Source organism: Littorina saxatilis, linkage group LG14 (genome assembly GCF_037325665.1).
Source record: "Littorina saxatilis isolate snail1 linkage group LG14, US_GU_Lsax_2.0, whole genome shotgun sequence".
Lineage (NCBI taxonomy): Eukaryota > Metazoa > Mollusca > Gastropoda > Littorinimorpha > Littorinidae > Littorina > Littorina saxatilis.
In genome coordinates, this window is record NC_090258.1 from 30,033,090 (window position 1) to 30,057,643 (window position 24,554).

General features: G+C 41.6%; 1 long non-coding RNA gene across 1 annotated transcript in view; it reads right to left on the reverse strand.

Annotated features, from left to right (window-relative positions):
- Positions 1 to 24,554, reverse strand: part of LOC138947540 (uncharacterized) — a 35,237-nt gene that overhangs the window by 8,174 nt on the left and 2,509 nt on the right. Inside the window, exons 2-3 of the long non-coding RNA XR_011449701.1 lie at positions 12,523 to 12,624; positions 11,677 to 11,781 (exon numbers count right to left, since the gene is read on the reverse strand). This is a non-coding gene — a long non-coding RNA (uncharacterized lncRNA). The remainder of the gene's footprint in view (positions 1 to 11,676; positions 11,782 to 12,522; positions 12,625 to 24,554) is intronic.

Below are 24,554 nucleotides of genomic sequence, written 5' to 3' on the forward strand. Positions count from 1 at the left end.
CCACAAACCAGTCATTGCCAAGACTACGAGATACATTTAGATAGTCTCGGCTAACAATACCGAGACGGATCACGCTCGTCTCCGCAAAGCATGAGACTGTATAGTACTTACTAAACCTATTTTCTGTAATTCTGAGCACATTGTTACAGTGAACATAACTTATAGATCTATATATTTTTGAATTCAGGATAAAATGAGGAATGCAATGCAGTCAAGGTTTAATTTGTTACTAAAAATTAGATTTTAATGACAACTTTAACAAGCAAACTCATTAATTTATTTTTAAGATTTTGAGCTGAAATGCAATACCATAGTCCGGACTTCGTCGAAGATTGCTTTACCAAAACTACAATCAATTTGGTTGAAAAATTAGGGTGTTACAGCGCTGCCTCAACTGCCTAAAAAAATCCGGATATGACGTCATCAAAGACATCTTTCAAAAAAATGGAAAAAAACCATCTGGAGATATCCCACTCAGGAACTCTCATGTTAAGTTTTATCAAGATTGGTCCAGTAGTTTCCTCGGAATCACTTTATACACACACACACATACACCATGACCCTCGTCTCGATTCCCCGTCTATGTTATAACATTTAGTCAAAACTTAGAACATGCCTGCAGCATATGCAGGGCCACCTTCCAGCTGAACAAGTTCTTCCAGTCTCTTTGACTTGGCTGCCCGCACTTTGTCTCTCCTTTTACTTTGCTTGTCTCTCACAGCCTTCAGACTGTTCCGCACCCTCTTGTGCACCCTGGCTGCTCCAAGCCTCTTCATGTGATGTCCAGTCTGGAATCCGAAGAACTGGGCAGAGTCGGCAGCAGCAGCAGGTCCAAAGTTGAACTCTCTAATAGCAGTCAAGACTGCAAACTCAACACGACTGCGGGAAGCAAAGTGGTCCTTAGCACATCTTGACCAAATGAGGCTGTGGAGACACTCATTGGCATTTTGTGTCTTACCAGAAACACATCTGCTGAGTAGGTGTTCTTCAGAAAGTCTCTCATAAATGGGCAACAGGTGTGCAGCTAACTTCTCCTCATTGAGGGGTGTGTGGATGAGGTGTTTGTGTGGACCTGGAACTTGGTGCTTCGCCAGCGCTTCCTGAAAGAAACACCACGAGCTCTCTCCAGCAGGACAAAGTTCATGTTGTGGATTTTCGTCAGTGGAAAAACAATGGTACAGTGATGCCATTATTGCTTTTTTCATGCTACACACATCCTTGTTGCTACGAATTGCCCGGTTGTAGTATACAGGGGCGGACGAGGGGGGGGGGCACAGGGGGCACGTGCCCCCCCCCCCCCCCACGAAAAAAAAAAAAAAGAAAAAAAAAAAGATTTTTCTATGCTGATTCTATGACCATTTCTAAGCTCAAATGGCACCAGATGGCACCATTTTGCTTCTTTGGGCAAAAAACATTTCCGGGGGGGGCATGCCCCCGGGCCCCCCTAGCAAATTCGGGCGCTTCGCGCCCATCACATTCACTTTCGATTCAAAGTGCCCCCCCCCCTTACAAAGCAACTGATCCGCCCCTGGTATATCTGTAGCTTGCGTATGGCATTGCCTGTCAGCTGACCCCTTCCACGTCCACCACGAGTCACCCCTCGCTATCGGCAGTCTGTCACCATGTTGCGAAGAGCTGTACCAAGTCGTTTACTCAAATGGTTCACACACTCTTCCTTGTCAATGTGAATATCCTCACCATAGGGCTTGATGTCGTTGAGTTCTGTAAAAGTCTTGGAGTCACCGTCCGACAGAAGTGTTGTGTAGCGAAGCTTGTTGGTGTTCGACACGGGCTGCTTCCACCTCCATCATCCCTGATGAGCCTGCAAACAAGAACAAAATAAGATTAAAAAATGTAATGTGCAAACAGAGTATTTTTTAAGTTTGTGTGTGTGCGCGCATGTGTTACTCACAGTCATTGTCCAGCTAATACTTCAACTATAATTAATGCAGAAAAAGAATTGAAATAAACATGGAATTACCAAATTACTGAATATTAAATTTCTAGCAGCAGGTATAGTTGCACTGAACATGTTAGATTGTAAACGTTAAGCATAATTCATTAATTGATACTATATTTCAACGTTTTTAAATGCACTTGTATTGGGCCACACATACATACATACATGTTTGTGTAAACTATTTGCCATCCCCTGACCACTACTCTAGCTCCCTCTGTTCTAAGCCCGTTGATTCTGAAGACTTGTGAATCTCTCTTCATGCTGTAGATACAGCTCTCTCTCTCTCTCTCTCTGTCTATCTACCTGTGTGTGTTTTCTTATTATTTTCATCACACACATGCACTCCCCCATGCCCTGAACTATTCTTACAAATGGGATTTATACGCATGTGTTACAATTTTCATTATTATTATCATAAATTGATGATCTGTCTTTATGACGCTTTTTTTTTAATCCATCATCCATGCCTTAGTTTTGGTTTTCAGTTTCACTGGAATGCATGGAAAATAATATCCACTCATCACTATATTACATTTACTTGTAATTTGCTATATTTGAGTAAGTTGCTTAAATTTGAAATAAACTCTATTCAAATATTTCTGTGCAAACAGATATAATTTACCTTTATAGTTCACCTCACACTTGTCCAAGTGGTCCACGAGCCAGGCAGCATACTCCTCTGGCTTTTCCTGAAACAGCTTCTGCCCCGTAGACTCGCACACCTGGCAGTAGGTACACATGACATGGGTATCAACACAGAGTCCAGTGAGTAAGTCCACAGCACACCCAACCCCAATATGCGAAGAGTGTCCACGAGTAAGCCAGGTGCCATCATAGCTCACAATAATGTTCAGGGTGTCATCAACACCAAGAGTGGTGCCACAGTATATCGTGCATAAACTTCTCGAACATATGCAACAGTCTCACTGAACACATGCTTCCGGAATTCCTCCAGTTGTGTGAATAGTTGGCTGGCATGAGTATGAAAGGTCTTGTGGTGAAGTCCAGCTAAATCCATGTTTTCACAGAAATTTCTGAATGTGGTGGCTCCCAGTCCACAAGCAAGTGAGGAATACACTGCCTGTCTGTTCATGTTGAACACTTTTGTCTTGGATTTAAACTTTGTCGCCAGATACTGTTCATACACAGGCTCTTCGCACGAAGAACAGTTCACCTGGGCAAATACTGCCAAGCCACTTGTTGGTCTGGAGTCTGTGCAAAGAGACAAGCACTTGTTTTTACAGTGTGGACAGCACAAACTTGCAACCATACTGTCTACTTCGGAAAAGTCTACAACACCCTCTGGGTTTTTACCAGGGTTTCAGCAGCAGCAGATGACTTAGTGTCAACTCCACCGGACACAAACCTCTCATACGATTCTTTCTTGAATTCACTTCTTGTTTTCGTGCCGAGAATGTTTTCTGTCAAAGGAATCGACGCGAAAAATGTAGCACTAGCAGACGACCCCAAAACCAGCACTAATTCTCTCACGTCAGTCAGCACAGAAGCTGATTGCGCTGATTTCTTCGCCTTCCATCGATTCTTCACTTGATCTGTCCTCTTTTTCTTCGATTTTGGGGCTCCTCTGGTTGTTGATGGCTTGGTGCGAACCATTTTTGCACAGGAGCGTGTACTTTCACTGCTTGTAAACAAGCGCCATTCTTGTACCACGTGACCCCGGTTGAACGAATCAAGTTCACATCATACGTCATACTCTCCGTATAAGGAAGTTGGCGTAGATTGAACTACATTGAAAATGTTCCGTTAGAGCCGAAGTAGTCCGGAAAATAACGAAACAACGGTCACATGCAAACAGGGGAGGCTATGTAGCAAGCAACGTCATGCAGTGTTCGCCCTGTCGTCTGCTCAAATTTGCTGATCAAGGTGTTGAAAATCGGCAATAATAAGGCAAGTTCAAGACAAATGAACGCAATCAGGCGAGGGTTGGTGTATTGAATTTATTTTTATTGCACAAAAAAACCATGTATATGCAACATCAACGGCAGAAATTGAAAGAAAAATGACCACAGTTTTCCAAACAGTCAAAATGTCTAAATGCCCAAATCTGCCCAAAAGCTCAGAAATCACCCCCGCACATCCCCATAAGAAGATTACGTCTCGGTCAAAAGTGTTTGACGTGTGTGATAGAAACTTTAACATTTGAAGACGTCACATTATGACGTAAGAGGGTTAGACGTCAGGTGAAGGAATTACTGAAAGTCTCGATCATTGTTATTGTGAGCGGGCCGAGACTAGTTGGCAGATCAGGGGCCAGTTTCATAAGCCAGAAACACAGTCGACCAACTGCAGTTGTCCGAGAGAACCACAGTAATCCGACGTTATCGGGTTTCACGAACAAAATTTCAGTCGGCCGACTGCGGGTCGTCTCACCGGAAGTTGGCCAAACACGGTGATGCTTTCCCCCCAACACTGTGTTCGGCTTACTGCGGTAAACCGAAAATAAATGTAATTATCCGCACAGTCAATGGCAGAATGCTCACACTTGTTTGGATTGTGAGCCAAACCTTGTGATTGTTCTTCGAAATGTATCTAGCATGACGCAGTAATCCAGGAGACAAGTCAGGGTTATGTCTTGAAGACGTCACATTATGGCGTAAGAGGGTTCGACGTCACGCGAAGGAATTACTGAAAGTCTCGGTCATTGTTATTTTGAGCGGGCCGAGACTTGTTTTTTCTTCGAAATCGGCCATTTCCACGTGCGAATGAGCAAACGGAAGTGGTAATGTTGCTAAATTTAGCCCTCGACTTGGCCATTCGGATTACTGTACAGTCGGTCGACTGCGGTTGTCCGCGGGTGACGGTGATTCGCTCATGAAACGCGCTTTTCGGTGACCCGGCGATCAACCACAGTCCATCGACTGGGCAGTCGATCGACTGTCAGTCGGTTCACTGCTATCTTATGATGAAACTGGCCCCTAGTGTCTCGCTTTCTTGCACAGTTTCACCTATGCTTACTGTGTGTGTGTGTGTGTGTGTGTGTGTGTGTGTGTGTGTGTGTGTGTGTGTGTGTGTGTGTGTGACGCCGGGGTGATTGAGTTTGTGTTACTGTTTGTCGATTTCTTACGTGAGCCTTGAAGGCTTCGCCTCTTGTTTATTATGTTTTATTTTGTTGATCAATTGATAAATATTTCTTCCCAACATATTACAAATCAAACAGAAATAAAGTCTCAGAGAACTACAATAATTATTGTTGCCGTCAAAACCTTGCAAGGCCTCAACTTGCGTCAAGGCCGATGCGCGTAGATTCCGAGAATGTTTACTTTCGGTTAGATTCTTCGACAGCATGACCGGACACAGCATTCGCAGAGGTGATTGCCGTTGCAGAGGTGAGTAAAACCATCGAAAGGAAAATAAGATTCATATTGGTAATTAATACTAATAACATACTTGAACAAGCATGTATCTACCAAAACTGTATGGGAGCACAGAGTTGGAAAGGCGTGGTGAAGCGATCAAATCGACTCGTCCGTCTCAGTGCACTGATTAGTCACCACGATTGACCGTCACTGTCTGTATTTTGTAAGTAAGCAGAGCTTCCACACTAGTTAAATCCTGATGTAGTTTACGAAACAAAACAAAATCTCATTCCTGTTCCATTGTTCTTGTAGCTGTGATATATTCTTGCAGGGACTGATTCTAGTGAAACTGAAAGTAAGTGTTAAAAGCAGAAAAGCCGGACTGAATCAGGTAATTGGGTTGGGAAAGTTTTGCTAAGAAATCCTTTTATTTCCCTGGGTTAATAAGCATCTCTTTGTCCAACTATTTACACAATTTATTTGACTAGTTTGTGGTTTCAATTGAAATTATTGTTGTATTTATTTCTAGACTACAAGAACTTGCAGTTGCTGATACATTCATTCATCATTGATTGCATTTCATTGTCACAGCACAAAACACTGAATGACACATACTGATTGACGAGCATGGCAAAAGCCTTCTCGTTTTACAGTATAGGTACTGATAGTTACATGCAAGTTTGAATATCACTTTGAACACTGCCACATTCAGTTCTCAGGGGCGGACGAGGGGGGGGCACAGGGGGCACGTGCCCCCTCCCCCCCGAAAAAAAAGAAGAAAAAAAAAGATTTTTCTATGCTGATTCTATGACCATTTCTAAGTTCAAATGGCACCATTTTGCTTCTTTAGGCAAAATTTTTTTCCGGGGGAGCATGCCCCCGGACCCCCCTAGCAAATTCGGGCGCCCATCACATTCACTTTCGATTCAAAGTGCCCCCCCCCCCTTACAAAGCAACTGATCCGCCCCTGGTTCTTCTCATCATTGAATAATTTTGTTTCAGGAAGTAAGCACCACTTTTGTTGTTGATGAAAACCCAATACAGTCAGAAGTGTGTCAAGCTCAAAGTACTATTTCACAAAAGGTGAGAATTTATTCGTTACATTTGCAACATTTATTGTTAAAAATTATTAAACATAAAGGCAGAATTTGTTTGTCTTGTGATTGTGATGCCTACAACTACACCCGCTTGTGATTTCTCAGTCAAGTTACTGCAGAGTTGTGTATATTTCAGTCTCATGTGGTATTTGCCATATTTGTGTGTGAACATGTGTATTTTTCAAGACTTAGATTCTGTGATAACTGTCATAAAGTGGTTTGCATGTGAAATAAATGTACGTGTTCTGCCCTATTGCACTGTCTCTACCCTTTTCACACCAAACACTTCAAAAACAGAATTTGGGAGGATGCAGGCTTATTATTTCCTCAAACAAAAAAATAACATACTTCTTCACTTCAAACACATCAATACAAATCAACTCTTCGACACACAGTTCACACAACCTCTTAGCTTTCACTCAATGCATGTAAATACATATTATAAAATTACTTTCTCAAATATAGATTAACGCACAAAAGAAGGCACCGACAGACACTCACGAGTTCGAATCACGGCTCACTGCATGTCGCCAGTCCACTTCTTTGTATCGCTGAATCCTCGTAGTGTAGGTGCCAACACACACCTTTCACTGTAGGTGCCAACACACACTTTTCACCGTAGGTGCCAACACACACCTTTCACCGTAGGTGCCAACACACCCTTTTCACGTTTCTCCCCGAGAAACCCTTCCGCCATTAGCGTAAGCAACCGTCGTCAGCCACGACCGGTAACGATGAAGACTCCCCTCGTCTAGTGATCTGCGCCGACGTGGTCCCTTGCTCGCCAGCATCGTCCCGCGCTTCTCTCGTGTAAGGACCCTCCCTAGTACACGCCATGGAAATCCCTCATGGAAACTCCTAAAGAATTTAACCAAGTCTTAATACAACATTCTCTAAAACCATCTCTTCTTCCAAACGTTCATGTACCACTCATACATTCTCGTTCATTCCACGTTCACAATCCGTCCACATTCAATATCCAAACTAATACTTAATCTATGAATAACACTCCCCATACAAAGCATGACCGTCTTAAACATAACATAAATGCGTAGCAGTTATGTTCAAGAAATTCCCCATGAAAAACCGTGATACAATTACATCAAGAATTCTCTCAAAGCTTCACACTAAGATTTGGTGCACTTTGTATACACTAACCTTTACACTCCAGCTATGTATTCCAACGTCAATAATATACAACATAGTAAATCATTTACCTTAAGAGACCCGTCTCTTGAAAGAGTACTTGTTCCCAGAACAAGTCTGACACGCGCCGACAACCTTCCCGGTTGAAAATCTCAAACGCTGTGTCGTTATTTACCCCAGACCAGCTACATGTCTCAAACACAGCTCATCTCGAGCTAAAGCCATTTTTGCGTGGAACGCACAAAACACGTGAATAACGCCAGTCCGGTCAGCTACGCATCGCCCTTCCCTATTTAGGGAGGTTAAAAACACGACGTGGTTCCACCTCACAAATATGCTACTCACATCTTTGTGACAATAACATAAAATACCATAACACATTTGACACCAGTGCATCATATATATTTTTGGATAATTCTCATTACGCATGGTTTTTACATTTAGTCAAGTTTTGAATGTTTTAAAGTAGAGGGGGGAGTCGAGACGAGGGTCGTGGTGTATGTGTGTGTGTGTGTGTGTGTGTGTGTGTGTGTGTGTGTCTGTCTGTGCGTGTGTGTGTGTAGAGCGATTCAGACCAAACTACTGAACCGATATTTATGAAATTTGACATGAGAGTTCCTGGGTATAATATCCCCAGACGTGTTTTACACTTTTTTGATAAATGTCTTTGATGACGTCATATCCGGCTTTTAGTGAAAGTTGAGGCGGCACTGTCATGCTCTCGTTTTTCAATCAAATTTGTTGAAATTTTGGTCAAGTAATCTTCGACGAAGCCCGGATTTCGTTATTGCATTTCAGCTTGGTGGCTTACAAGTTAATTAATGACCTTGGTCATTAAACATCTGAAAATTGTAAAAAAAACTAATTTTTTTTATAAAACGATCCAAATTTACGTTTGTCTTATTCTCCATCATTTTCTGATTCCAAAAACATATAAATATGTTATATTTGGATTAAAAACAAGCTCTGAAAATTAAAAATATAAAAATTATTATCAAAATAAAATTTTCGAAATCAATTTAAAAATACTTTCATCTTATTCCTTGTCGGTTCCTGATTCCAAAAACATATATATATGATATGTTTGGATTAAAAACACGCTCAGAAAGTTAAAACGAAGAGAGGTACAGAAAAGCGTGCTATCCTTCTCAGCGCAACTACTAAACCGCTCTTCTTGTCAATTTCACTGCCTTTGCCATGAGCAAGAGCGGTGGACTGACGATGCTACGAATATACGGTCTTGCTGAAAAATTGCATTGCGTTCAGTTTCATTCTGTGAGTTCAACAGCTACTTGACTAAATGTTGTATTTTCGCCTTACGCGACTTGTTTATTGTGTCACTGTGTGTACATTTACATGTGTTTTTAAATGTCAACAGGTGACAGTTCCACTTCTGGAAGAGGTGTGCAGTGAGATTGCAGAAAATGAATGCCTGTCAGCTGATCTGCGAAGCCATGTTAAAACCTTGGACTGTAATTGTTTAGGGAAACACTGTCTGAATGAATATAATTTTGTTGGAGTAGTGTTTTCGCTATTGCTTATAATGTAAAACAATTTCAAGTTTAAATTTCAAGTTATTCAGTTACGCTGAAAATAAGCTGTCATATATACATGACAAGTAAGCAGTGCTCCCTGTATGGCATACGTGTAATTATTGTTGATCATTCGCGTACACATTCCAGACTTGTCAATGTGCAAGTGTACTTTTTGGATACAATGGTGTGTGTGTGTTTACCTTTCTTTTAAAGTTATACGAGGCAGGGAATTATCCCAAGATATGGACTAATAAAAATCTATTATTGTATATATATGTATATATATACAGTGGACCCCCCCCCCCCCAAATTTGATAATCCCTCCCTTTTATTCTAGTTTTAAGACCTTATTTTGTCAGTTTGTCTGTGCAAAACTTCTGTAAATTTGCCTTCATTTTAAGACTGCCTTCTTTTAAAGACCCGCTTTCTCAGATTGTTTGAGGTAATAAAAAGGGGGTTCTATTGTATGTGTTCAAGTGAAAGACTTTGGGGTCTGTTTGACAGGTGCTGTTCTTCGGGACAAACTTCAGGTGTTCGAGTCATGCCTTGGTCCACGAGGAAAGTTCCGGAACGCGGCCAAGGAAATAGCTTACTCAAAGTGTTTTGCATTGTACTGCGCAAGCCATGCAAGCATTACAGAGGTCACCAAGTCGACTCATGCATCAGCTTCCATTTGCCTCAGGATGTTTGAAAGGCTGGTCGAAGCAACCTATGGGTGCAAACAGGAAGACAAAGCGAATGACCGACCGGTGCCAGTGTGTGAACGAGGAGAAGGATGTGATAAGGTATGTTGCAGGGAGTGTGGTGAAGAAACTAAATCGTCGCGATATAACCTTCGTGGTTGAAAACGACGTTAAACACCAAATAAAGAAAGAAAGAAGAAACTAAAAAAGAAAGTTTGGGGCCTCAGGAAAGGTGCACACAGATACGAGAAACTGCGCTGTTTAGAAGCACTGAGGTTCAGTGAGCTGTCAGAAAGTGATTGTGGTTCTTCAACTGACATGACAACGGTGCTTAACCGAGGAGGACTGACATTTGTCAAAGACAACATTGTGCTAAATGTTCCTTGACATGGAGGACATTTTTTGTCGGACTGTGGGTGTCGCTTGCTCTGCCAAAATGAAAGCTGATGACAAGAACTTTCTGCAACAGTGCCAAACCAATGATACAGTGCCTGTGCTTTTTATGACACAGTTTATGCATTTGACATTAATTTTCTTTGAAAGTGCAAGAAGATGTTTTCAAAAATGCTGTCCTGCTTTTTTTAAAAATCCGAGTCCACCACAAGCTGAGGACAATGATGGACAAAGTGCAGCGCGGGTGGAAAGGGAAAAGCATGAGGAAGAGGTTGCGTACCAGTGACACTAACATTAACAAGGTGTGAGACGGGCAAAGTTAGCTACATATGCAGTTGATCATATCATTAGTGCCAGTCCACGGATGCTCCCCCCTTGTTTGTGTGTATGTATGTGTGCAGGTTTGCATTTCAGTCTGCATGAGGTGAGCGACATTGATTTTTAACTGTTCGTGCTCAGTGATTTACAAGCATGTTTTCTGTTGCTATGTAAATTCTCCTGTCTTATGTAGAACACAGACACAATAATCTCTCTTGGTGCTGGGTACAAATATTTTAAAAGTTTTCAGGTTCATGTTATTCTCTTGTTTCACTTTTTGTTTTACGCTCGACACGTGTTTGAATCTGTATCTGTCTGCAACTGTGAGTAAGTGCACCTGAATCCAGCATACGAAAGAGAAAGAGAGAGCTTCAGTATTAGTCTGTACTTTAACAAAAAAATTGTTATTGCTTTTTTTTTCTTCCGTTGTATTTTTTATGTCTTAAAGAATAATAAAAAATGCTTTGAAAATGTATTGTGTACCGCAGTCAGAAGTAATTTATTACTTTTGGGGGTTTAGTTACGTGATATCAGTTTTCAATTGTTCGTTCACTTATATTGCTTTCAGATTTAACACACAAGAAACAGTAGCACGGTTTTCGTTGCGAAAATGTGCAATGGCAGTGCTACGCGATCGAAGTGTGTATTATGTACATGTGGTGTTCTTTCGGAAAAGACCGAAGCGACATGTGACGTCAGTCGTTCAGCCCGCGAGTGTAGGGAGGGGGGGGGGGGGGTTCACATGGTTTGATTGTTGTTTGTTTCTTTGTTTCAGACCCACACCCATATACACACATTTCACATTCAAACCATTTGTCGGCCCCCTGTCGATATTTATCGACCAAGTTCCTTGTCTTCCTATGCGGAAGGTCGTGGGTTCGAATCCCGCCCGCGCCTGGTGGGTCAAGGTGGAGATTTTTCCGATCTCTCAAGTCAACTTATGTGCAGACCTGCTAGTGCCTTATCCCCCTTCGTGCGTACACGCAAGCACAAGACCAAGTTCCCCCGGAAAAGATCCTGTAATCCATGTCTGAGTTCGGTGGGTTATAGAAACACGAAAATACCCAGCATGCTTCCCTTTAAAGCGGCGTATGGCTGCCTGAATGGCGGGGTAAAAATGGTCATACACTAAAAAAAAAAACACCACTCGTGCAAAACCATGAGTGAACGTGGGAGTTTCAGCCAATGAACGAAGAAGAAAGAATAAATACGTATGAATATGCCCACCTTTATTCACATCGACTCTGGTGAAGTTGAATGGGGACGAGCAAGCCTCGAGCCAAGAAGAGCCAATGACAAAGTCCTGCCTGGCTTTGAATGCCACGTCTGAAACTGTGTCAAGTAGCTGTGGTATAGATTTAGACGAAAGAGAGAAAAGCAAAACACGCACATTCTCTCTCTCTCTCTCTCTCTCTCTCTCTCTCTCTCTCTCTCTCTCTCTCTCTCTCTCTCTCTCTCTTTTTTTCTTCAATGAAATTTTAATTTTGTTTTCTTTTGCATTACAGGTTACATTTCCATTAAATTACTTTTTAATTCAACGACAATCTAACTAAGGACAATGGGGATACACCTTTCGTAGCGCAAGTTCTTGTTGAAATACAATTTCCAATGGAATATGCGATTTAGTTTTCCTAACTATGCTAATGCACATTTTTGCTATCAATAAAACATGGTTAATTAACGCTGATTCCTGACATAATGATTGAACTCAGTTCAGTAATTCCTTTTCTCGATTTGCTCAATAAATCTCTTAGCGCACTGTGATGTCTCAATAACTTAAATTATTCTGTATTCTGAGATTTCCAACAAAATTTTAAGTAAAATAGTATGGAAAGACGTGAACATTTTTAGGAATAAATAAAAGAATAAAATAAACCAAACCATCCTCTCACTTGCTTCCCAACTACATGTATCCATCTTTCACTTTCATAGACACACACATGCACGCACACATAAGCGACTTCTGAAGTTTTGTATAAGTTTCTTTTCCATTCCTTTTTAAAAATAGGTTTTTAGCCTTGTGTTGACCATGAATGATCATAAAAAGGAGAAGAAAATGAAAGTGATATTTACCTGAGGAATCACAGCCAGATACCAGCGCTTCCATCAGAAACACGACGACCACCAACGTCTTAACGAGTGCTGCATACTTCATCATGGAGAAGGCTTTGTTGTCTAACAGCAAAAACAACCACAGCAACATCAATAATAAATAAAAACTTAAAAAAAACAATGACTGTTGGTGAGGCAATGTTGAAAGACAAAATAATGTTTTGCTCTCCAAGACAAGAACAGACTAAATACAAAAGCTTTTTGGTTTACCTTTTATTTTTTTCCTGAAGAAGCTTCCATAAGATAAATTGTTGACGTTTGTATTTGTTTTATTCTTGTCTTGGTGAGTACAGAATACTGTTGTTTTTCACCAACACCAACAGCAACAATTCTCGATAATTGTAAAATGGTAAAGGACAAATAAGACTCTCAGACACTTTCAACATTTCGTTCAGCACACCATCAAGTCCTACCGCTTTACCACTCTTCACATTTCTTATTGCTCTTCTAATTTCACTTTCAGTTTCGTCACTGAATGATACCTGTATCAGGCAACTGATCATCTTCCTGTTCACATTCAATTGTATCTGTGTTTAAAACAGCTTTAAAATAATAAATAATAATAAATGAGCATTTATATAGCGCAACATCATAACTTTACAATTATGCTCTTTGCGCTTGACACATTTAAAATCAAAACACAGTTATAAAAGTATTTACATCTACATTCATAGTCAGCAACGCTTAATTAAAAGCATGCACCATCAAACATACATTACAAAAGATTATTCCACTAACTAAGTAATAAAAACATGAATAAAATAGGTAGTGAAAACAAGGAAATACCAGCTGAATAGCCTTAATCAAACAGAACATGTTATCAACAATACTGAAAACAGCCCTAGATGTTTATATACATTATCACATTATCACTAAAACAACAAATACACTACATGTAGCCTACTGAGGCCTAAAAAAAATAGGTGTGGTTACGGTAACCCGACCTACCCTATTTTTAGGGGCCGATCCTATAACTTTTTATTACATTTGTCACACAAAAAAACCCACAAAAAAACCGAGTGCAAAAAACGCAATGAAAGCGAAAGCGCCCGAGTCGCACACTTATTTTCCTGTCAAGTAGGTTTAATTTGTACACATTAGAAAAAAAAGTTTAAAAAAAAAAAGTGATTGCCTACCTACCTACCCCCTTTTTTTGGCTATGTTACCGTAACCCCATCTATTTTTTTTTTGTGGCCTGATGGACTGAGAAAACAAAATCAGGGGTTGTATTTCTTGAAGAGGTGCGTTTTAAGTGCTCGTTTGAATGATTGGGGTGACCATAGATATATCCTTGACAGGATGTGACTGAGAGTGGCGGATGTGAAAGGGGAGAGAATTCCATTGTGTGGGTGCGCAGAAAGTAAAAGTGCGTTGTCCGTATGTTTTGGTTTTGGTGTGTGGAAAGGTGAGGATGCGACAGTCAGGGCCCGTATGCTTATGGGGGAAGTTCGCGACAACTCCCAAAGTTTTGAGTGACATCGGAAGTACTTGCCTCATTTTCGTATGCATGGGCCGGAAAAAGGGTTCACCTCGAAGCAAAGCGAGGAAGTAACTCAGGGTATTTTGCGACTACTTCTAAAGTTTTGAGTGACATCGGAAGTACATCCTCACTTTCGCATGCATGGGACGAAAAAAGAGTTCACTTTGGAAGCTAACGAGGAAGTAAATGAGGGTAAATGTACTACAGCCAGACCCAGTAGTAAACACGCTACTTCCACAGTTTCTCAGTGCAAAAAGGCAGGGCTTTTCTTCAGTTTTTCATATCAAACCGAGCTGACGCAAATGAAAGTCCCAAAGAGAGAAAATAGAGGGAACAGTCGTATCTTGTGCATGCATTTCGTGCAAATTTCCCTGAATACAAGTTGCCAGCTTTGACTTTTGTTTGTTCTGGGTCATTGGCCACCACTCTTTCATTCCCGCTTATACGAGGGGGTTACTGTGTTTCTATGAAAATGGGCGTCGCTGTGTGCATGTGTGCGTGTGTTTGTGTGCGTGTGTTTGTGTATGTGTGTGAGTGTGTGTGTGTGTGTGTGTGTGTGTGTGTGTGTGTGTTCGAGTGTTGAAGTGTAAGTTTCTGCTATTTTTTGTCATTGCTTTATCTGTGTGTGTGTGTGTGTGTGCGCGCGCGTGTGTGTGTGTGTGTGTGTGTGTGTGTGTGTGTGTGTGTGTGTGTGTGTGTGTGTGTGTGTGTGTGTATGTATTTGTGCGAGTGCCTGTCTGCCTGTGTGTGCGTGCGTGCGTGCGGGTATAATTGTGCGTCTGTTCCTTCATACGTTTGTTTGCGTATACGCGCTCGCCGTGTGTGTGTGTGTGTGTGTGTGTGTGTGTGTGTTTGTGTGTGTGTGTTTGTGTGTGTGTTCGACGGTGTGTGTGTGTTCGACGGTGTGTGTGTGTTCGACGGTGTGTGTGTGTTTGACGGTGTGTGTGTGTGTGTGTGTGTGTGTGTGTGTGTGTGTGTGTGTGTGTGTGTGTGTTCGACGTTATGTGTGTGTTCGACGGTGTGTGTGTGTGTGGTGTGTGTACCCACTCCCCACACTATGATGAGCTGACTATATTTGCGCCTAAGTATTTTATTCATGTTCTTACGTTTTATGCTGTTTATTGTGATTCACCACACCCGAGTTTATCGTAATTGAGATAATTAAGTGTTCTATGTCTATGTATATGTCTAATACACATGCACACACGCACGTAGGCTACAAAAATCCAATCTTGACTTTGAACTTTATATAAACATACATCCTCTTCACAATTAACGAGGACAAACATAATTTACAAACATCTAAGTACAACAATTTTTCTGTTTTAAAAATTCGGACACACATTTTCTCAAATAATATGAAGTTCGCTGAACTTATCTTCTTTTCACTACACCTTATATCTTGATTCCCAAAAAATGGAGTTCTGCTTTTTTCAAATTTACCAGTAACACAAACTTTTGCTCTGACCAAACTATTTTTGTCCAGCAGTTTTACCGATACACAATCATAAAAAACACTACAAAAAGAGTTTTAAGTTAACCGACTTCGCTACCACATAAACAACCTTTTTATATTTAGTCAAGTTTTGACTAAATATTTTAACATCGAGGGGGAATCGAAACGAGGGTCGTGGTGTATGTGCGTGTGTGCGTGCGTGTGTGTGTGTGTGTGTGTGTGTAGAGCGATTCAGACTAAACTACTGGACCGATCTTTATGAAATTTGACATGAGAGTTTCTGGGTATGAAATCCCCGAACGTTTTTTTTCATTTTTTTGATATATGTCTTTGATGACGTCATATCCGGCTTTTCGTGAAAATTGAGGCGGCACTGTCACGCCCTCATTTTTTAACCAAAGTGGTTGAAATTTTGGTCAAGTAATCTTCGACGAAGCCCGGACTTCGGTATTGCATTTCAGCTTGGTGGCTTAAAAATTAATTAATGACTTTGGTCATTAAAAATCTGAAAATTGTAAAAAAAATTTTTTTTTATAAAACGATCCAAATTTACGTTCATCTTATTCTTCATCATTTGCTGATTCCAAAAACATATAAATATGTTATATTCGGATTAAAAACAAGCTCTGAAAATTAAATATATAAAAATTATTATCAAATTTTTTTAATCGAAATCAATTTAAAAACACTTTCATCTTATTCCTTGTCGGTTTCTGATTCCAAAAATATATAGATATGGTATGTTTGGATTAAAAACACGCTCAGAAAGTTAAAACGAAGAGAGGTACAGAAAAGCGTGCTATCCTTCTCAGCGCAACGAATACCCCGCTCTTCTTGTCAATTCCACGGGCACTGCCTTTGCCACGGGCGGTGGAGTGACGATGCTACGAGTATACGGTCTTGCTGCGTTGCATTGCGTTCAGTTTCATTCTGTGAGTTCGACAGCTACTTGACTAAATATTGTATTTTCGCCTTACGCGACTTGTTTTTTATTGTCCCCAACATTCTGGTTAACGAAATCATTATTATAGACAGTCATTCTATTTAAGGACAATCATCACTCACAGCTTTGAACCGACCCTTTCGTTCAACCAGTCAAAAACAACAATTATAGTAAAAGCTACAGCGCGATCAACGTTTGCCCATTTACGAACTCGCGATGAGATTTGTTTCTTCTGGTCACCAAGCCTACCGTTTACAAACGTATGCGCACTAATTGGGATTCCCCCAATTTTCTCGACCTTGACCTCAGAACTCTCGAAGCCACTACTTCGGCGTTCAATTTAGCTCGTGCATACCGAGTAGCTGGCAACTTTGTTAGTTTCCAGGGCCTCTCGCTTGACATAATTATACGACGATATCGCATCTCAAGGGTCCTTACCCATCCAAAAGAAACCTCCAGCGCATACTACAATTGCAGGACATTCCGTTTTTAAAGGCAGCTCATTGGGAAATGATCTCAGACACAATATCGAAGACGTGAAATGCGTCAATCGAGCAACTGTCGTAACTTGGCTACAGTCGTGAGACGGTCTTCTACCTTGCACCATAGACACGGACTGTGACATTCTTGTTTAATTTAGGTGAAATGCTTTAAACAGAGTGACTCAAAACCGACAGTTCGATCAGTTACTGACCGAAAAAAACGTGCTCGAGTCATTCGGCGAAGGTGGCGATCTTTCAAACCAGCACGACTGAATAACTCTGTCATGAATTATTATTATGAGGCGCGAACCTGTCAAGAATAGAATAGGCAACCGAGACTACTCGCGCATTACACGACGTAGCCAAGTGACGTATTCATATGACGTATCCAAGTGTACTGACGTAAACTAAAATCGTTTCACGAGAGGGTCGTTTTCCGCAAGTCCATGGAGCGAAGAACGCTTGGAGGAAAAGCCGTTTCCCTGTCTTTGAAGGTAAGTGACTGTGATTATTGCATCGACAATCGTTCCACGGGATCTGGGCGGAGATGAGTGTATCGTGTCAGTCATTTACATTGTGTTGTTGTCAAGTTGTGTACGTTTTGAATGTGCGCTGTTGCCAAATCCCCATTTTCCGAAACGCAGTAATAGAATGAGAACGATAATAAAATATGAACAAACCAAGTCTTTTAGACAGGCTGTGTAGGTAACACATATGGCCCTTTGATCTGTTTCAGGAACCCACGGTCCAATGATTCATTCATCTTCCTCTTCCTTATGTTGCCGTATTTGTGGAGAGAGATGTAACCAGACTACTACTGCTTGATGATGGTGTCTTGAGAAGAAGAGTGACGACCCAGACCAGGAGCGCGGTTCAAGACCAGCCAAGTGTTACACGTCATCCTGCGTACCTTTTCAATGACATCGAGCTAAGTTAAAACTTCATAAACATTATGTGTATTCCTTTTGTTTTGATGTCCTCCAAGGGAAAGTTCTGAAGAACGTTTGCGGCAGCGGAGTCACGTTAGATTACCATGACAGAATTGAAATCCAGCAGCAATAGACATTTGATCAGAGTGTGCTGTGATGCAAGTAACATGACCTAGCTTGAACAGTGTGTGATACATTTAGTACAATACTGATATTTAGCAAAAATATAGACTAACCTGATTAATGTGTGCTGCATTGCAAGAATCTTATTAACACTATCCATGTATTAAATTATGTAAACCAATGTTGACCTTTCTCCGCTACTTCGAGAGCATGGGAAAGAGTGAAGGAAAGTAAAGTCCAGGCAGTACCTGTTTCTTTAGCTAATACGAAAAGGCGGCGTGTTTTCCTTCCATAAACTTCCTTTGGAAGGCGCACGCAGAAAGAAACAGGCTGACGAAAACTGACCTGTGACATATGGGGGCTTCGTCCGGGATTTTGTAACTCGTAATTTCAATTTGGCTTCCCCAAACAAATTTTCTTCAAACAAATTCCCTATTCGTTTTTCGTTTGTGTGTTCGTCCGTTCATGTTCATCATCGTATAAATCAACTTTTGTATTTATTCATGTTTATAGTTAGTTCATCATTTAACGATAACAGAGTCTGACGTGTGTGCTTCAGCACACGGGAATAATCCAAATGAAGAGTGACGCAAGGCTTTGACGTCACTATAATAATTCACGTAAAGCACTAATGTTATAGTAGTTTAGTTCCCCCTATTTGGCTGTGCTAAACAAAAGGCTATAACAGAAGACAGTGGACTAACACCCTGTCAGGCCATCCTGTGTCCCTTAGTCGACAAAATTATAATATTGTTGGTCGCCGTGGGAGGTTGGTGGGCGAATTGGGTTATATACGAGGGATAGCACTCATCTTCGTCCAGAAGGACCGTGGAAGTGAAGTTGATTATGCAGACAGTCACACTTCACAACGCCAAGAGTAAGGGTTAGGCCCAAAAAAAAAAATTGTCTGTTTCTGGTAACATGGCTAAAAAAAATAGGGTCGGTAGGTCGGGATTTTTATTTTTTTTTATTTTTTATTTTTTATTTTTTACCCCAAATGTAGACCAATAAAACTAACTTTAAAAATCGCGCAAAGAGACTGGATTCACTATACATAGAGACAAGACACTCAACACATTTACAAATCGTCAGCGGACTTTCGTTTTCACACGTTTTTGTTGTTCATTTTCTCACCCTGTTCTTTACCACCAAAAAATAAATAAAATTTTTGAGTTTGGAAAAAAAAAGTTTAGGGTCGGCGCCGAAATTTAGGGTCGGTCGGGTGACCAGAAACAGACAATTTTTTTTTTTTGGCCTTAGGAAAATTAGATTATTGTCTATACAGCAGTAGATAATTGAAGAATCTTATTTCGACTTACTGTGCGATAGAATCGAGTTGATATTAATGTAGGCGAAAGGTCCACGTTGATGGAGCGCCGATGAGATATTAAAATGAAGTTCACTCGATAGAACGGTATATTGTTTGACATATACCAGAAGAACCATAAATTCTAGTGTTAGGTATCCGTGGTTGTAAAAGGATATTAGAATGGTTCAGAGAAATCGTGTCATTGGGACACGTAACGTTTACTGAGGTAACGTTGAACGTTCATGAATTCAAGTAGCAAAGTGAGCTTCACTAAAGTAACACTTCATTCTATAGTGGGAGAGTTTTCTCTCTCTAGTAAATAGTGTGTGAAAAGCAGTTTAGTCAAATCGGTTTTTCAACCGAGCATCACGTATTTGCAGTTTGATTCAGTGAATATCTGTGTGTGAGTTAACGTAAAGGATATGCAAACATCCAAACACCCGAGTACTAGGGCGCATATAGCAAAAATGAACGCTGACCCGCAGAACCAGAATACGGCCGAGGCAGTAGTCTCAGATGTTGAAGGTGGTGACACATATGTCAACACCCAAGGAGAATCGAGCGATAATGATTCTCAGACGTTAGGCGCGCGTGTAACGACTTATGTATCCGCTGCGAGTAATGAACGTGCAGGTCCGATCCACCCTGTAAAATCCGGATTAGAGTGGACTCGCGAACTTTTGGCGATAGGACGAGAGTTAGGACTCGAAGGCAAAGACTTGCGAGAGTTTGTAGCTGAAGAACGCGCACGAGAGGAACGAGAAGCTCACGAACGCGAACGTGAACGTGAAGAACGCGCACGAGAGGAACGTGAACGTGAACGTGAAGTTCTCGAACGTGAACGTGAAGTTCTCGAACGCGCACGTGAACGAGAAGCCGATCGCGCGTTTCAGCTAGAACAGTTGAGGATACAAACGGAAGCACGCCGAGACAACGCCAACAATAACGCGTCGAGGCGTCGTGGGGATGACGACTTTATCCCAAAAATCCCTTTTCTTGATGACAAAGACGACATCGAGAGTTGGTTTGCACAATTTGAACATTATGCAACCGACTGTCATCTCGACGACGAACGCAAAGCTACGAGAATGGTGTATTTCCTGAAAGGAAAGGCGAGAACCATTTATGCAAAACTCAGTTTCGAAGACGCGCGCAACTACAACACTTTGAAGAATGCGTTGTATGATGGATTTCAACTGACAGCAGATCAATATCGGAAGAAATTCCGTCAGCTGAAGCGAAACCCATCTGACACGTACAAAGAACATGTCACCAAACTTGAGCGCATCCTCGATAAATGGATCGAGTTAGCCAAGTGCGATGAACATGTGGCAGATCTGAAGGATCTAGTTCTCAGAGAACAATTAGAGAACACCTTCCCTGCCGAAGTGATGTTGCACGTACTTGATCGGAAACCGAAGTCTGCGAAAGAAATGGGCGAAATTGCCACGGAGTACGAACAATCACGTTCGAACATCAGGCCACGGCAATCTCACCAAAACCATTCTAGCGGCAGCGCGTTTTCGAACACGAAAGGTTCGAACGTCGTCGAAAGTGACGCGAAAGAGAAATCGTCACAGAAAGAACATAAATACGTGAGCGATGATGAAAAACAAAGACTGAAAGCCACAGGCTGTTGTTTTTTTTGCAAGGGCAAAGGGCACCTGTCGCGATTTTGTCCCAATAAGGGAGAAAGCGTTCACGCAGTTCATGTTCGAAATGAATTTGATGGACAAGAAATCCCCGTACATCTTGACAAGCTGTGCAAGTCGTGCAAAAAGAAGGATTTCAAAGAGGAAGTGTTCATCAAATTAGACGGCCGAATCGTAAAAGCATTACGCGATTCCGGGTGCTCAGGTATTATGGTCAGGGCCGACCTTATACCTGAAGAAAGGTACTTGGCAAAGAAAAAAGAAACTACGCTCGCAGAGAAGAAAACACGGAAATTGTGTCCCACGGCTGTGGCCCACATTGACTGTCCGTATTTTGATGCCAAAACCGAAGTGGTCATACTCGATGATCCCATTTATCCTGTCCTCATAGGTAAATGGTATGGTGTAGGCCAGAACAAGAGGAAGACCCCTTTGTTTCCAGTACGTGACCCGAGTTGGTATCAAGGTGAGACCAACGCGGCGGTCAGTACACGGAAGCAAGAGAAGAGAAAAAAAAAACGGAATGAGAAACCTGTGCCGGGAACTAGTCATGATGACAGAAATACACACAAGATGTATTCCCCGCAAGATCTCAAGAAGGCTCAGAATGATGATGAAACACTGGCAAAAGTACGCCAAATGGCTGTTTCAGGAGAATCATTCCACGGTGTGAAATATGTATACAAGAAAGAAATCTTGTACAGGACAACCCTCGACAAAACCGGGAGTGAATCTAGTAAAGTCGTTGTTCCCAAAGAAATGAGAAGCAAAGTGCTTTCTTTTGGGCACGACCACCCGATGACAGGTCATCTCGGGCAGAAGAAAACCACTGATAGAATCAGGTGTGAGTTCTGGTGGCCAGGTTTGGTCGGAGACATAAAACGTTACTGTCTCTCGTGTGACACATGCCAAAGAACAGCGCCAAAAGGCAGAACCAAGAAAGCACCTCAAGACAGTCTGGGGTTCTCACCCTTTGAAATGCGGTATGGCAAGACCATCAGAGGTCCCATGCAGGTTCTGCGTCGTGCATGGACTGATGAATCGGTCGAAGGTGAACAGAAGACGACAGCAGAATACGTTGTCGACCTCAGAAACAGAATTGACGAAAAAAAAGAAGAAGCAGAAGAACACATCGCCGTAGTCATCGAGGAAGATGATACGATGAACGATGATATCTTCCGAATAGACACTCAGAAGATGATTCCTCTGCTGGAAACTACTCGTACAGAAGATGTCACAAGCGTGAACTTCTGTAAAGAATTGAGTAGAGAAAGAACAAAAGAGGCGAAAGCGATCTGTAGTGCATTCTCCAAGAATCTGACTGATGTACCGATTACTACCAACTTGGAGAAGTGCAGAATCGAACTTACAGAGAAGAAACCTGTGTTTGTTCGACCGAGACTCGTACCTCATGCGATGGTGAAAACGGTCGAAGACGAGATCGACGAAATGTTGAAGCTCGGGGTCATTGAACCGGCAAACTCACCGTACAATGCTCCAATCGGTTTTGTGAAGAAGAAAGGAGGTAAGAAATACCGGGTTGTGACAACCATGGAGCAGATTATTTAAGTCGCGCTTCATATAGTGACTAAATTTGGGAAATTCATTCTCAAGAAAGGGGCTGTCATGAATTATTATTATGAGGCGCGAACCTGTCAAGAATAGAATAGGCAACCGAGACTACTCGCGCATTACACGACGTAGCCAAGTGACGTATTCATATGACGTATCCAAGTGTACTGACGTAAACTAAAATCGTTTCACGAGAGGGTCGTTTTCCGCAAGTCCATGGAGCGAAGAACGCTTGGAGGAAAAGCCGTTTCCCTGTCTTTGAAGGTAAGTGACTGTGATTATTGCATCGACAATCGTTCCACGGGATCTGGGCGGAGATGAGTGTATCGTGTCAGTCATTTACATTGTGTTGTTGTCAAGTTGTGTACGTTTTGAATGTGCGCTGTTGCCAAATCCCCATTTTCCGAAACGCAGTAATAGAATGAGAACGATAATAAAATATGAACAAACCAAGTCTTTTAGACAGGCTGTGTAGGTAACACATATGGCCCTTTGATCTGTTTCAGGAACCCACGGTCCAATGATTCATTCATCTTCCTCTTCCTTATGTTGCCGTATTTGTGGAGAGAGATGTAACCAGACTACTACTGCTATTAACTTGATGATGGTGTCTTGAGAAGAAGAGTGACGACCCAGACCAGGAGCGCGGTTCAAGACCAGCCAAGTGTTACACGTCATCCTGCGTACCTTTTCAATGACATCGAGCTAAGTTAAAACTTCATAAACATTATGTGTATTCCTTTTGTTTTGATGTCCTCCAAGGGAAAGTTCTGAAGAACGTTTGCGGCAGCGGAGTCACGTTAGATTACCATGACAGAATTGAAATCCAGCAGCAATAGACATTTGATCAGAGTGTGCTGTGATGCAAGTAACATGACCTAGCTTGAACAGTGTGTGATACATTTAGTACAATACTGATATTTAGCAAAAATATAGACTAACCTGATTAATGTGTGCTGCATTGCAAGAATCTTATTAACACTATCCATGTATTAAATTATGTAAACCAATGTTGACCTTTCTCCGCTACTTCGAGAGCATGGGAAAGAGTGAAGGAAAGTAAAGTCCAGGCAGTACCTGTTTCTTTAGCTAATACGAAAAGGCGGCGTGTTTTCCTTCCATAAACTTCCTTTGGAAGGCGCACGCAGAAAGAAACAGGCTGACGAAAACTGACCTGTGACAAACTCAGAATGCCTTTTTTCATCATGCCTCTATTCTACACGAGTAACATGGTGCTGTGGTAACGGTTCCGGACTCTCGTTCATTCGCTCCGGGTTCAAGTTCCGCCGGGAGCTATATATTTTTTTTTTTGAAATTTTTTTTATTAATCTTTTTCTTTTTAAGCCTTCTTTTTTTTCTTTATTTGGTGTTTAACGTCGTTTTCAACCACGAAGGTTATATCGCGACGAGGGAAAGGGGGGAGATGGGATAGGGGAAAGGGGGAAGATGGGATAGAGCCACTTGTTAAGTGTTTCTTGTTCACAAAAGCACTAATCAAAAAATTGCTCCAGGGGCTTGCAACGTAGTACAATATATGACCTTACTGGGAGAATGCAAGTTTCCAGTACAAAGGACTAAACATTTCTTACATACTGCTTGACTAAAATCTTTACAAACATTGACTATATTCTATACAAGAACCACTTAACAAGGGTAATAAGTGAAGAATTTTATGGGTGAGAAAAGGAAAGTAAAAGGACTTTGGGGAGGCAGAAATAGAGAAGAAACAAGAAAAATATCCTAATTAGGTTCACGGCATCGAGAGTGATGCGACCTTCTCTCAGAAGTTAGTAGAGAAGGCTCCCCCATCCACCACCCGGGGGACGCGCCTCTACGCCAATTAGGGGGCGCGAGGTTTTAAGCCTCCGCAATTGCATTCCGGCTGCAAAAAAAACCGGGCTTTGCCTCTGTGTTAATTTTATTTATTTGCAAAAGAAGCCTTCCTATGCTTTGAAAAAATCATATCATGTCTTGACTTTCAACTGTACGCGCGTGTGTATGCGTGTGTCACTACGGCGGTGAGTATGTGTGTGTGTGTGTGTGTATG